The sequence below is a fragment of the Pyrus communis genome, chromosome 10 (genome assembly GCF_041283825.1).
Source record: "Pyrus communis isolate YQ-2024b chromosome 10, ASM4128382v1, whole genome shotgun sequence".
NCBI lineage: Eukaryota > Viridiplantae > Streptophyta > Magnoliopsida > Rosales > Rosaceae > Pyrus > Pyrus communis.
In genome coordinates this window covers 10078592-10094994 of record NC_142574.1, presented here as the reverse complement: position 1 = coordinate 10094994, position 16403 = coordinate 10078592, and the positions used below count along the sequence as shown (strand labels likewise).

Genomic DNA, 16403 nt, shown 5'->3' with positions numbered 1-16403 from the left:
AGGGATTTCCAATGCACATGACAAGTTAAAAATCATTATTCCTACAGATTTTAGCCATCTTTACACTTAAGTACATTTTTAATCATAGTCACCACATACTAGTTCACAATTAAGCATTTAAAACCATGTTTTGAATGTAGTAACATGCCTTAGAGAATTCCCTCAATTCCTTACTAGATGTACTCTCGTTTTTCACACAGATTTTCTAACTTCACACCCTACACTAGTTATATGTGAGAAGATTGATGTAAACATGAAAACGAACACTCACATATATGTATCATAAAGAGAGCAATTTCTGGAGTTAATAAGCATGTTTAGGTATGATCTCATGAATGGAATGCTACTACTTAGAAGCGAGAACCAGTGACACCATAAGCTTATACCAAGTTCAAACTCCACAAATTGAAACACATAACAATCAAGATAGAAGTCAAAGGGTTGTAACGAGGCTAGGCAATTGGCTAACAATGAAAGGTGAAGGATAAGCAAACATTCTTAAAGCAATAGTGAGCAAAGTATTGAATTAGGTACTTAGAATTCCCTTTAGAACGCAGAAGTCAACTTTGAACACCCAAGGGGAAGTCACAAAACTTCGGGCCATATTCAACTTTTTGGGCCCTTTCTTCAACAATCACACTTGTGAGTCCATTCTCACTTATTTTCACTCTTTTTCTTTCTTTTCTTCTTCTTTTTCTCACATTTTTTTTTTCTTTTTCCCGTGCCTCCTTTAAGACTTAGGCACATACATACACACAAAAATCCCTTCCCCCACACTTATTTTCTGCAACATATTAATCAAAAGGAATTCATTATCCGTCATGCTTACTATGCTTCAAGAACAAGGGTACGGATGGTCCTAATCTAGGCTAGGTGAGGGGTGCTGTGGGTTAACAAAGAACATGGGCTAAACAAGGCTCAACGGGGTTAAAACTTACAACATATACGAAATATGGGAAGTAAGGCTATTTGGCTATGGTGGCAACTACACAACTTCATCTTGATATATGTTATGCAATTCAATGTCATGCTTTGAATGAAACGGATATAAGTTCTAGCATTTAGTTCTATCATGATACAATTGCATTCTAAGTAGCAACCAAGCAAGGATAATGAGATCATGCAACAACTTTAGAAAACAAAGAATCACAGAAAATAACTCTCCAAAGAAAGTAATGGCTCGAGTCTCACAGGGATGTAGCGTTATTATGAGTTTCTTCCTTCAAGCATGTTACAAAAACGAATTTTTCTTTTATGATTGCATGTGAAGTCATACATTATAACCATAACCAAGCATATACCAAGAGTAAATCAAACTTTCATCCATGTTTATAACTCTCTTTAACAGTCATGCAATTACAAACCAAATCCTTATCATTGTGTTGGAAGGTACCCTAAGACACAAACACACAAAAACGACTCAAAACACTCTTTTTAGGCTTTTTAAAACATGTTTTTCAACTTTTTATGTGATTTTCGAAGTTATAAAACAAAACATACTAAAAACACTCTAAGACAACTTAAAAACACCTTAAAACAGCAAGGAACAACATTTGAAGTAATGGGTGATAAAATCCCACGAATTTGCATTAAATATACTTAGTTACCCCCCCCACACTTAAATCAAACATTGTCCTCAATGTTTTAAGCATAGATTCACACAAAACATAAGTAAACTCACAAAAAGCACTTAAACATACTAAACATGGCAAAATGTAATTAACAAAGAGAAGAGTTTAGAGACGCAAATCTGGTTATAGAGTGTAAATTCCATCTTCTCCTTGGTAATTGCATTGAGGCTTTTGATCTTTGTGATTCCACAGGCTTACTCTTGAACTGGTTTCTGCCCATCGTTGATTTTCCTTTGTGCTACTTCTTGAACTGGGCAGCATGATGGTTCTTTTGGTCTCCCCCGAAGGTCTGAGCTTACCCCTTTGGTCTGTTTCTTTGTTCAATCTTTCCAATTCGTATTGAAAAGGGTTGGAGGATAACTCAGCCTAAGTTTGTCTCCACATGCTTCAATGTATCATTTTCACTTGCCTTACTCGCTCCCCTTTGCAGAAGTGGTCCCTTCTCTGGAAGTGTATCAACCGTTGAAGATGACTACTCGAGAGCAACGCTAGGTAAGCAATCAGGAATAGATTCCAGGCAGTTGGCTCCAGATCGGAAGACTGACTCCAAGTGCCGGCTGATTGCTTCTTTTACTTTGCCATGCGAGTAAGAACAAGGACAAAGAAAAAGACAGGGAAAGAGCATGATATGAGATACTTTTGCTTTTGACCTTGATGATATGAGATACCTTTGCTTTTGAAGAAGCGGTGAATGAATCAGCACACTTCAATCCGCCATTTCCTCCTGGGTCATCTGTACTCCAGGCATCTGGTATCATCTTTGGGGAAGAAGAAAGAATTGAGTATTTCGAAAGGCTTTGCTGGGAGTGCGCCCTCAGAGGTGAGGGAGAGTTGGGCATTTTCTTCAGGTTTGCCTTGCCATAAAAGACGAAGGTCGACATATATAGAAATAATATCAAGTGGTGGTACTGTTTTTTTACCCTTGTCGACAAACGTTTTGATCCCGCAAATCCGGCTTTTTGAAATAGTGGCGCCCCTTCGATTTCTGAACGACGCCTCTTCGATTTCTGAGCGGGCGCCCCTTCGATTTCTGAACGACGCCCCTTCTCTTTCTGAACGACACGTGGTAGTGCAGATGCGGCTTCTTTTGACAAAGCTGCACGCGTTTTCTGAAAAGCAGAGAAAGCGTCGCCGAACTTTGCGCTTGTCGGCTAAAGACGTGTAGTTGCGATGATGGCCTCCACGTGTTTTCAGCTTTGTCAGAAATCTTTTGACAAAGTTGAACGCGTCTTCTGAAAAGCCGAGAAAGCGTCGCCAAAATTACGCCGGAAATTCCGGCTTTTTGAATCCGTGGATGCGTCGCCTTGGCTTTTTTATTGAGCTATCGATCACCACAACAAACACACTCTGAAGATTTCCCATTCTTGAAAATCGACTCCGGCCCTTTGAAATTTAACTCCATCCCTTTTCTTTGAACACTTTTGAAAAATGGCAAACTCATCGAACCTTAGCTTGGAATTGAGCCTTAGCAGTGATACGGGCGCGCCGCGTCAAGGTAACGTATGGCGCCCTTCTTTCTTATCTTCTAACGGTCTTCTTACAGGTGAAGACTCCGTGATGCAGGACGCCACAACAGCTACAATAGTAGCTAGGAACCTCCTCACTCCAAAAGATAGTAGGCTGCTGTCAGGACGGTCTGATGAGTTGGCCGTTCAAGAGTCCCTCGCACTTAGTGTTCAGTGTGCGAGCTCTGTGTCCAACATGGGCCTACGCCTGCTTGCCCGCTCTCGTCAGGTGGAATCGTTGATGGCAGAGGTGGAAAGACTTAAGCAAGAGATCCAGCAGCTTAAGTACGAGAATAGAAGTTTGCATGTGCTTGCAAATAACTATTCGTCGGGGATGAAGAGGAAGCTTGATGAGCTGCAAGAATCTGAGGGTCGAATTCACAGTGACCGTCAAAGGTTTGCGTCTTATCTCCAGAGGCACCTTTTTCCTGGGTCATCCAGCGCTTGGCCAAGTATTGAGGCCTGGAATGCTCTAGCTCCGATGCCTCCCGCTCCGATGGCTTCCGCTCCGATGCCTCCCACTTCTATGCCTCCCGCTTCTATGCCTCCCGCTTCTGCGCCTTCCGCTTCTGCGCCTCGTAGTGGGGCTTCACGCAAACAACCTTTGTGAAGCTCCACCTTTCTCCATGTTTAGTATCTTTCTTTCATTTTTTTTTTATTTTTTTTTTATTTTTTTTTTTTAACATAAATAAAATCAAACGGCATGGAATTGGTCCTTGAATGGAAGGTGATACTTGAAGTGAACCGGCATTGGTTTGAATTCTAATGTAGGTGCGTGATTCATAAAAAACAACAAGTTAGTATAAAATGTAATGGAATTTGAAAAAAATGACTTACTTGTTTTGTCTGACAAGAACTCAATGACAAACACCACTCCTTTGAAAGTTTCAGGGATATTGGACTTGGCCAGATTGCATGTGATGGTTATGACTTGTCCAATGTCATCAAATTCAACTTCTTTGGGCATTGTTGTCTTAAGTATATCCTCTTTGATGAATTCATGAAATTCCCTACTTTGCACCTTTGGAAGGTCTTCCAAGATGTCTTTTTCACTTTCTTCTTCCTTGGAATTCATGAACCTGCAAGGAATAGGGATATTAGGTGGAATGGGGTTAGAACTAATTGGAACAACCTTACTTGAATTAGATGGCGTAGGAGCAATAAGTGCTTCCAGCAAAGGTGCTTCAAATTCTCCCTTCGGTTTTACAATGGTTGAACTAGGGAGTTTGCCTTGGTCGCAAAATTGTCCTACGAACTCCGCGATCTGCCCAATTTGCTTTTCCAAGTGGTCCAACCTTTTGTCTTCTTGTCGAGCCTCATTGTCTTGATTTTGTGAGCCCTGCACCAAACAAATTAATTCGTTAAGCTTTTGATTATAATCTACTGACGAACTTAAGTTTTGTTGGGCATATTGAATATGAGGTTGTGGTGGCTGCCAATATCCTCCTTGTTGAGCATTTTGAGGTTCCCACCACATAGAGTTTGAATGATCACTCCAATCCGAATTGTAAGTATTGGAAAACACGTTATTCCTTGATTGAAGATTCAATATATCAACTCTTTGCATTTGAGACCTTTCCATGAGCTGTGACAAAAGAAAAGCATTATCAAGTGCCATGTTGTTCTTCTCTAGTATTTGAATTCAACAAACAAAACACAAATCAAAAACTAAAACTAAAATACATAACAGAAACAAACAATCCAAGAGATTAGCAAATTTGCTAATCCCCGGCAACGGCGCCAAAATTTGATGCGTGATTTATACGCACACAAATTAAACCCTCTTTTTGTCAATTGTAGTATAAGTATAAGTAGGGATCGTTCTGGACCGGGGATTAGGAGGGATTGTTAATCACTTGGATTTGACTCAAAAACATAAAAACAAAGTTAAAAACTCAAAGGACTCAAAACAAGTTCAAAAGACTCAAAACTGCCTAAAAACACTAACTAGGCAGTTTCTGACCTTAACCCCAATGTTGGACGAATTTAGGATTATGGCTTGATTCAAACGTAAAATAACAATATAAAACACTATACTAGACTCAAAGAATGCAAAACTAAACTTTAAAACACTAAAACAAACCAAAAGACTCAAACATCACCCAAAACACTCAAAACAGCCTTAAAATCACTTTCTGGGCAGTTTTGAGCACTTTGGTGAATTTGGACGAATTTTGGGAAATAAATTGAATCAAAACACTTTAAAACATAAACTAAACAAAGTCTAAACACTAAAGAACAAGAAAGTAAAGGGGGGTTAGGTTTTGACGAATTTAAACTAAAAGAACAGATTGTAAGTAAAAGCAAAATGTAAATGTGAATGTGTGATAGAATTGAATGGAATGAAGGCTAGCTAAGGGGTTCATCTCCATACATGTTATACTTGCATAATAAAATGATTTCCAATTGCATTTCAATAAACTATGATACTCAACACCCCAAGTTAACCGTGATGCACTAATTAACCTTCAAATCTTCCTAACGTTATTGAATTGGATGATGCATGCGACAATTCAAAACATTCCCCACAAGTCCTCAACATGAATGCATAGAAGAGGTACAAGCAAGAATCATTACGCTCTATGAAAATTATAAGTGTTGACGAGGCATTCGTTACTATGATTGCATGAAACTTATGCCAAGAATTTGTTTAACGCGATTGTTTATAAGCAACCTCCACTACTTGTGAATATAAGTTCGTAACTATTAGGTGAAACTCACTTATATTCTAGCGTCATATTCATGCATGAAAATTAAGCGCGCATTCTCAATAAACATACATAAATAAGTTATCAATCAAACGGTTAAACAAATTGAATCCACAACTTATGAAACGCAATTAGAAGTAATCAAATCAAAATGCAAGCATAAACATATATTTCGAATTCCCCCCTAGCCAAGGGGGGTTTAGTTGAATTTAAACATTGGAATCAAAGAAACACCTAAACATTCCAACAACTCAAACTTGAATTGTATGAACGTTTAGGCACTCTTCTCTTCCATTCCTCATACGTACAAAACAAAGAGTATTGAAATTAAACATTGAAATCAAAGAAACACCTAAACATTCCAACAACTCAAACTTGAATTGTATGAACGTTTAGGCACTCTTCTCTTCCTCTTCGTTGTAGCACAAGGTCTAAGGATAGTTTGATGGTGTGAATGGTTTGGGGAGTGGTTGGAGTGGCTGCAATGGAGGAGAAAAGTGTTTTGGTGGCTGCAATGAGGGTGTGGAGAGGTTTTGACGAATTTCTGGAATATGGAAGAGTGAATGAATGAAATGTGTATGCAATGGATGCTTATTTATAGGTGAAATGGGGGGAACATGACAGCTAGGAGGGAATGTGGCTGCATGTTTGAATGATTAAAGGATGCATGTGGGTTGGAATTGCATGTGCAATGAATATGTGGCTGCATGTGCAAGGGGACAATCTGAAAATGCACGTGAAAGCATGTGTTGGCTGCAATGATGAAATGGATGGGAGTGCATGTGGCTTAATTAATTAAAGGGAGTGCATGTGCAATGTTTTAAAGGATGGAATGCATGTGAATATGATGGAAATCTGATGGGAGATGGAATGGGATGTTTTGCATGTGAATTAAAGAGTAAATGCATGTGAATTAAAGAGTGAATGCATGTGCAATGACAGCTAGGTTGAATATGCATGTGGAATGGCTGATTTATTTGAAGATGCATGTGTAATGAAGTGGAATGACAGCTAGGTTATGATGATGAATGCATGTGGCTGATTTAATTGAATAGGAAAGCATGTGGATTTAATGGTTTAAAGGGTGAATGCATGTGGATGCATGTGTTGATGAATGGGATTAGGAAAGGTTTAAATGTCCTAAAACTAAAGGGAACAAGGTTCCAACACTTTGGTCTTCAATTAGGTCTTCAATTTCGTCCAACACTTTGGCTCCAAGCATAAGCTATCCATCCTTAGTCCAAAAGTCTCCAAAATGCATCTTTTTGCTCCTTTAGCCCTTTGGACCTACAAACACACGAAAATAGCTTAAAGTACTAAAATAACTAAAGAAACATAACGTAAATGCACGAGAACAAGCCATTTAAGTCGCATGAATATGCTCCTATCAATGTGTTTGATTCACTTGTATTCTCTAAATTCTTACAGGCACAATCGAATGAACCATTGCAGACTATTTTGAGTCAATCTCAAGATGAGTTTGATAAGGAAGATGCACTCATGGAAGAAGTAGCTGCTTTGGAAGCATTAGCATTGTATCCTTTGAATGTTTCACCTATTGTAGAGCCTTTAGAATCATCAATGTCACATTTAACTCCTTCCACTGTTAAGGCACCAAAACTTGAACTTAAGCCACTCCCACCACATCTAAAATATGCATATCTAGCTTAATTTGAAACTCTTCCAATTATCATAGCTTCTGATCTCACCCCAATTGAAGAAGATAAACTAATTAGGGTGTTAAAAGAGTTCAAATCAGTTTTTGGTTGGTCTATTGCAGATATCAAGGGAATAAGCCCTACCATGTGCATGCATAGGATTCTCTTGGAGGAAGGGGCAAAGTCAACCCGTGAGCCACAAAGAAGACTTAACCCACACATGAAGGAAGTTGTTAGGAATGAGGTGTTGAAATTGTTAGATGTGGGGATCATATATCCCATCTCTGATAGCAAATGGGTGAGTGCCATTCAAGTGGTGCCTAAGAAGGTGGGAATCACAGTGATGAAGAATGAAAACAATGAGCTTGTGCCCACAAAGCCCACGACCAGTTGGCGTGTTTGCACCGATTACAGGAAGTTGAATTCTAGCACTAGAAAAGATTACTTTCCTATGCCTTTCATAGATCAAATGCTTGAGAGATTGGTAGGTTACTCACATTATTGTTTTCTGGATGGATACTCAGGTTACAATCAAATTGCAATCGCTCCGGAGGATCAAGAGAAAACAACCTTTACTTGCCCCTTTGGCACATTTGCATACAGGAGAATGCCTTTTGGACTTTGCAATGCTCCAGCAACATTCCAAAGATGCATGTTGGCCATCTTTTCTGACATGGTAGAAAGGTTCATTGAGGTATTTATGGATGATTTCTCAGTGTTTGGTTCCTCTTTTGATGAATGTCTTAACCATCTCTCCTTAGTACTTCAAAGATGTCAGGAAACAAATTTGGTTCTCAATTGGGAAAAGTGCCAATTTATGGTGAAACAAGGAATTGTGTTGGGACATGTAATCTCTAGCAAAGGAATGGAGGTGGACAAAGCCAAAATTGACGTCATCACCAATATGGTAGCCCCCACCACTGTGAAGGGAGTAAGAAGTTTTTTGGGCCATGCAGGTTTTTATCGTCGTTTCATTAAGAACTTTTCAATGATCACTCGTCCATTATGCAATCTGTTAGCTAAAGATGTTGTATTTCATTTTGAGAAGGCTTGTATGGATGCATTCAATACTTTGAAATATGAACTAACCTCGGCCCCTATTATTATGGCACCAGATTGGTCGTTACCTTTTGAATTAATGTGTGATGCCTCTGACTATGCTCTTGGTGCAGTTTTAGGGCAAAGGGTGAACAAGCTTCCACATGTGATCTACTATGCAAGCAGGACTCTGCATGATGCCCAACTTAACTATTCCACAACTGAAAAGGAGTTGCTTGCTGTTGTTTTTGCCTTAGAAAAGTTTAGGTCATATCTTGTGGGATCTAAAGTTATTGTGTTTTCTGATCATGCAGCCCTTAGGTACTTGATGACAAAGAAGGATGCTAAACCACGCTTGATTAGATGGATACTCTTACTACAAGAGTTTGACTTGGAAATTCGAGATAAGAAGGGCAGTGATAATGTTGTGGCCGACCATTTGTCTAGGCTTAATGACAACCATGGAGTTGGACAACCTTTGCCCCTAAATGAATCATTTCCAGATGAACAACTCCTTGTTGTTCAAGAACAAGAACCATGGTATGCGGATTTTGTTAATTATCTTGCTTGTGGTATAATGAGAAATGACCTTTCTTTTCAGGAAAGAAAGAAGTTCCTTGCCATGGTAAAGCACTACGTTTGGGACGAACCATATTTGTTTAAATATTGCCCTGATCAAATCATTAGGAGATGTGTCCCAGAGAGTGAGCAACAAAGCATCCTAACATTTAGCCATACATTGGCATGTGGAGGCCATTTTGGTGCCAAAAAGACATCTCTAAAGGTTTTACAATCTGGTTTCTTTTGGCCTAGTTTATTCAAAGATGCTTTTGATTTTTGCTCTAAGTGTGATAGGTGCCAGAAAATGGGGAACATTAGCCGAAGAAATGAGATGCCATTGAACAACATTTTGGTGGTGGAACTCTTTGATGTTTGGGGAATCGATTTCATGGGACCATTTCCATCCTCTTTTGGCTACTTATACATATTAGTGGCAGTGGATTACGTATCCAAATGGGTTGAAGCCATTGCTACAAGAACTAATGATCATAAGGTTGTGTTGAATTTTCTTAAAGATGTGATTTTTTGTAGGTTTGGAACCCCAAGAGCTATTATTAGTGATGGTGGCAGCCATTTTTGCAACAAACCTTTTGAATCCTTGATGAAGAAGTACAACACCAACCACAAAGTGGCAACCCCGTACCATCCTCAAACCTCAGGACAAGTGGAGATTAGCAATAGGGAGATCAAGAACATTTTGATGAAGACTGTGAGCCCTACAAGGAAGGATTGGTCATTGAGGTTAAATGATGCACTATGGGCATATAGAACAGCATACAAGACCCCCATTGGCATGAGTCCTTATCGCCTTGTGTTTGGGAAAGCTTGTCATTTGCCAATGGAGCTTGAACATCGTGCATATTGGGCCATCAAGAAGTTCAACTTTGATTACAAGGATGCTGGAGTAGCAAGGAAGCTCCAACTTAATGAGTTAGAAGAGCTTAGAAATGAGGCATATGAGAATGCCAAAATCTACAAGGAACGGACTAAGCTCTATCATGACAAGGCCATCCTAAGGAAGGAGTTTCACCAAGGTATGAAGGTACTTTTGTATGACTCACGTTTGAGACTTTTTCCAGGAAAACTGAAGTCTAGGTGGGTGGGACCATTCAAAGTGCTGCAAACATTTCCCCATGGAGCTGTGGAGATAGAGAACATGAAGAATGGCACTTCTTTTAAAGTCAACGGGCAGCGATTGAAACCATACTTGGATAAAGTGGAGGAAGAGCTAGTGTATCAAGTCGTAGATGTTCTTGAATTTACAACACCATGAACAAGCTACCATGTCTTGCCTAGACATTAAATAAAGCGCTTGCTAGGAGGCAACCTAGTGTGGTTTGTGTTCTTTCCTTATTTTGTGTTTATGTTATTACCATTCCATATTCTTTGCCTAATTGCATTGCATACGATTTTAAACATCGAGGACAATGTTTAGGTTAGGTTTGGGTGTGGATGGAAGTTTTTTGTTTTTTTTTTTTGTGTGTTATGTTTGTTTGAGGTGTTAGTTTCGGTTAAGAGTGTTTTTGCATGCTAATACGAATGTATATGAGGACTATGTTTGGAAACAAACGATTAGGTTGCTATGGAAAAGAGTTGCATCTTGTTGTCATTTATAAAGCTATAACTCTTGAAATTATGATGATAGAGGTACCATACTCAAATTCTGGAAGAAGAATAGTGGAGACTACCCTAGTGAGTTATTTTGAGCCTAATTGCTTCTTTGAGAGGGTTTAAAGTGTTTCTACTCCTATCTTTTTCTTTCAATTTCACTTTAAATGATCTCATTACTTCTATTTTGATTGGATACTAAGAATTACTCTCTTTGCAGATACCATGTGTTTAGTATCATTCATGAATGAACTCAATGAGACGATGTTAGGCTATGCATGTTTTAACTACTAAAAGGCTTAAATCTCATCCCTTTATGTGCTCCATTCACCCTTGTTGCAGCCAAACACGCTAGCCCAATTCTTTCATCACTCACACCATACTCTACCCATTCTAGCCCATTACAAGCCATACCTTATAGTTGGGGAATACCAAGGTGATGAAGACTAAAGGTAAATTGAGCTTAGAACAAGATTGTGGCATGTACCGAGGGCACCTATGTTGAAGATGTTTTTTTTTTTTAAAAAAAAAAAAGGTTATAAAAAAAAAAAAAAGAAGAGAATTAAAATGGATACAAGTTCCAAATCTCCTCATTATAAGACATAGGGTCTGGATGCCAAAAACAAAGAAGAAAGAAAACAAATGCAAGTGAAGAGCATGATCCTCAAGAACACTTTGGTATGCCCCAAGCTCTAGTACTTCATATCACTTCTTTCGTAACCTATAACCTAAGCCTTACATTACAATCTTGAGAAAGACCTAGCTGATCATTGAGGATGTATTCATGGGTGATGGTAAGTGTTTGTGTTATCTATATTCTTAGCATTTGATTCATTTCATGAGTTCTACTCAGAAATTGTGCTTCCATTTCAGATTTCATATGTGAGAATTTTGATTCCCTTTACATAATTTCGCTCATATATACTTGTGGTGAGACTAAAACCTTAGGGTCTGAGTAAGAACTTGAGTGGAATCTGTGAGGAGTAGAGTTGAGTCGAATTCTATCTTAAGCATTTGGGTATGGTGACCTTGAAGTTGTATGACATGGAGAAATATCTTTATACGTTACAATTGATACGATTCTTTGAAGTGGCAAACTTTTGAGTTTGAATGTATAACAAGGCTATCATTGGTTCTTATTAGTTTGTTTAAAGCATGTTTTAACCAAGTTGTTTGCAGATTTTGTAAATGTTTGTGGGTGTCATCACTGTAAACCCTCAGGAGACACAACTCCTCCAACTAGGGACACCTAGAGGTTCAAAGGCTTGTTGCACATGCTCAGTGCAATCGTTTAGCCAGCGAAAGTGGTTTAGTTAGATGTTTGTGTTTTGTGTGTTTTAGTTTTAAGTTTGCTCGAGGACTAGCAAAAACCAGGTTTGGGGGTATTTGATAAGTCACATTCTGCATGCATTTTTATCTTCCTTATTTGGCGTCTTTGTGATTGTTTTGGATTAAACTAGTTGCATTTTACATTATTTGGTGTTAGTGTGCAACCAAGTGTGAATTTGGATCACTGGGAAGGCACATGAAGTAAAAACATTCCAGAAAAGATGTGAAGTGTTAAGAAATGCAATTCGGCCATATTGGGTGATTCTAAACAAGGCAAAATCATTGAAGTCAGCTATGTGGTTCCAACATCAAAACATGCATTCACATGCATGTCTCAACCTTGGCCGTGTGTTCCCATATCATCCCATCACTTTATGCACTTCTATTACCAAGTCAGATTGTGCATTCCACTACTTGTCCACCTCCCTTTTGCGCCAAAAACACCCATTTCCATCACTTAATTCATTTCAGCCATTTTGACACCAACAAACACAATCATTCCATTCCGTGCAGATTCCATGTTTTAACACCCAAAACATCCCTCACATGCATGACTCACAATCTGACCTTACACTCCATTATCTTTCTCCACTTCATCTTTGCAGAAATTCACATGCATTGTGATTAAACAAACCACTCCTTGCAACCATCATTTCAGAAATCCAACTCATCCCTTTATCCATGCCGTGTGCCTATTTCACCTTTCCAGAATTTGTACAAACAATTCACTTTTGGCAGATTCCACTCACTTGTTGCAGCAAGGGCACATGCATTTTGATTAAACAAACCACATCTTTGCAGACCTTGTCCATGCCGTGAGAACAACACCTCAGAAACCCATTCAAGTCCAGCTCATTTGATGCCATTCCATCACTTATGCACTGCCATCTGAGTTAAACATTTAAAAGATCCAATCTGATTGTGTAAGACACATTATTTTTCTATAAAACAAGGCTCACTTGACACAACAAAGGGTTCCGCAAGTTTTCTTCTTCAACCAGTCCATTACACACCCATAACCTCTCCCATTTCACTCCATTCTCTGTCCATTTTCTGTCCCAAGGGCAGAAACCATTCAACCAAGCCATTCTACCTTCATCCGCACCACATTTGGAGAAGCAACACCAAGGAACTCTTCAAGGACTTCAACATCAGTTTTGCTTCAAGGGTTTCTCCTTCTTAATCTTATGTTCACTCATGTTATTTATTTTTATGTTAAACCTTTGTAAACATGAAGTGTAACTAATCTTCCTCTAGGGATTCGATGTAACCTTGCAAAGTTTGCCATGTAATTAAGTTAGAATGCTCAGTTTGTCCATCTATTTCTTGTTTCATTCTCCGATTTAATGGTGACTTAGTGTGTTGATTTTAATGTTTGATCATCATTTGAATTAATCACAAAGTTGTGTAGCCAAGATTAGAACACACATCATGCATAATCTTGGTAGATATGTGAATGAATGAAGGGAGTGTTTAGCACACATCCTGCCGAGTTATTCCCTTTGGTTTTATGAAAGTTTCTTGTACATTACATAATCTTGATTATGAACCAAAGTTGCACATCACAATTAGGTTCATGATTAGAGACATTTGATCAAATCCACACATCATATGGTTGATCATATCCAAGTGAAACAAACTCAAGAAATAGGTAGATGAATGAGTACAAACTAACTTGACAAACATGGACTTAGTTGAGCAATGGTGAAACCGAATCCCTAGCTTCATTTCCATTGATACTATCCTATTACATTAGTTGTTGATTCATTTATTTGTGTTTACTTCATTTTCTCATGCTTTCAAGTTACAACAACAAATCTGTCTATTTAGACTAGTTTGATTCATTTCCAAATCTGCCTAGTTTGTTTAGTTTGATTCATTTCTTAGAGTTCTTGCAAAACAAGTAGTTACATAGGTCCAATTAGTCCCTGCGGATTCGACACCCTTGCTTGTGCCATTATACTAAATATATTCTAGCATTAGGAAGGAATTATACATCAACATTTCTCTTCCTTATCATTGTAAATAAAGGCCCAAAGGGATGAGAAATCACACTACAGACCAATCATTCATCTTCAAGAATAAAGGCAAAGCTCAAACCAATCAAGCTTCTACCGATCTTGGTATGTGTTGCCATTGTGGTTCCGAAGATTATAGGTCCCACATTTGCCCAACTTCTTCTCAAGCCATTACTAATATCTTTCACGTTGTAAGAAGAGTGAGACAAATTTTGCTCGAGGGGATAACCTCGAAGATACCACCATGGAGATGCCTGGCCTCCAAGAGGCATTTGTTCCCATGAAAGATTATTGTCTGTGCCAGCCAAATATGAGTCCAAAGGGGTGAGCTTCAAAAGCCTTGGGGCTAGTATCTTGTTTCCGGCCCAACTGCTAAATCCAATCTTGGTATTTCCATCTTTGTCAGTGAACAGAGTGCAAATTAGTACCAAATATGTATCAGTGGTGCCTAACACCAACTTCCCATCATAAGTTACATCAATAAGCGTAATGGGAGGATCGAGACCCGGAAAAGCAGTTTTTGCTTGCCTCATGGAGGTCTTGGAATACAACCTTATCCATCTTTCCAAACCCCCAACAACAATGGAGCCGACTTTAGTGGTAGAAAATTATTGAAAATTGGTCCCTCGAGAAAACTAATGCCCTTGGGTCCAATGAAGGACCGGGGAATTCACATTAGCAATGTTCTGGACCATTCCAGCATGGTCATGCATATCCCATTTACAAAGCATGTTATCATCCAAACCCAAAAAGGTCGATTCAGAAAGATCTAATTGTGACCCTTTTGTGTCATTAATGATATCCCTCATTGTAATATATGTTCCATCCTTTTGAAACTTCCATTCTGAGACAATCTTGCCCATCTCAATGTCGAGCTGTTGAAGCCCATTAGATTGAGGCCTACCTTCCTTTGATAGACTCATAAGTAGCATATTAGTCTTAGCCCTTATCACAAAGCCGTATTTGGTGTCGATTTCCCCAAACTTGAACCTCCGATATCGAATTTCCAAACACTCCCTTCCTATGAATGCTATGGTTGAAATTTTGGAAGACCTGAACACCACTCTCGTTCACCAAGTAGCTATTGTCCAATGTGCCAAGAGTTAAGCTCTGGACACCTCCATTGGTAGCCTCCTCGAACTCTTCCATTAAGTCGTGGCCTGGCCGCCCCAGTGTGGCTGAATTTGGGCTTTTCTTGTAATCATTATAGTCCCATGCTGAATCGTTAATTGCCTCTGGCTTAACCTACCCAAGAAAATCCTTGCCATAAACCTTGACCTTGTTCTCATCTGTGGCCTCGAGTCTGTACACGTTTTCGAAAGTAGTCTTGAAACTCTGTCACGAACCTCTGGTACCGCTCGTCGATGTAAAATTTAATAAGAGCCCAAACGCCCTTGGACACAAAATCGACACGGCGTTGATTGCCGAACATCTTCAGTTGCATGTCGATAGAAACCCTGGCTTAAACTTTTGAGCTGACTTTCAGAAACCATTCTCCCTCGCGGTCCATCTTTTCATCGTTGTCGTAATCAAGGTCATCTTCAACATTAGAGATCTTGACAAAGGAGTAAGCAGTCTTCTTAGAGACGATCCATTTGGCCTTAGGAGTGTTACCGCCGACGTGGAGGTAGAGCTTGACAGCGTTCGGGCCTTGCGCGGTGGAGGCAGCTGAAAAAGGAGAAGGAAGGAGAGGCGTACTTGAGTTTAAGGGCTTTGAGTCTAGCGTCGGCTTGTTGACAATGGAGTTTAGGATTTCGGATTTGGGTTTCAAAGTAGTAGTTTATTGTGGCTTGTAGTCGGCCTTTGCGTCGTCGTATTGGTCCTCCTCTTTCGATTGCTGTTCCTCCTCATCCGACTCGTAGTCGTCGGAGTCGATGATGTGATCCTCATGGCTCTGAGCGGTTCCCATGACTTTTTGGAAATTCGAAATCCGATTTATCGTGAAGAGATAAGAGTGAATTTTTGGAGAATTTGGGAAATGAAATCGATCGGCTGAGAATTTTAAGAAATACAAAGTATGAAGGTTGTGAAATGGTAGGAGTGATGGCACAGTTGGGTTGCTGACTGGGTTGATTTTGCCCTTCTGTTATATATGCTTTTCTTTTCACACTTAGCGTTGATTTGATGTGGTGGTTGCTTCTTGGCTAAGGAAGTGATTGGGTGTCGTGGGAAAATACTTCTCGCGGTAAAAAAAAATTGATAGAAGTGTTCTAGTCTTAATTATTTAGTAATGTGATCGTGTAAACTCTTGTAAAATTTTTAAGAAATTGTTATGGAATTCTACTATCTTTTTTGTTTATATTGTCTTATTTAAGTTGTAACATATTAGGGTAAGGAATTTACCTTC

The 16403-nt window shown here is 39.1% G+C and overlaps 1 pseudogene; it reads right to left on the bottom strand.

Annotated features, from left to right (window-relative positions):
* Nucleotides 1–14103: 14103 nt before the first annotated feature.
* LOC148693514 (protein CYPRO4 pseudogene) lies at nt 14104–16117 on the bottom strand (annotated as a pseudogene).
* Nucleotides 16118–16403: the final 286 nt, after the last annotated feature.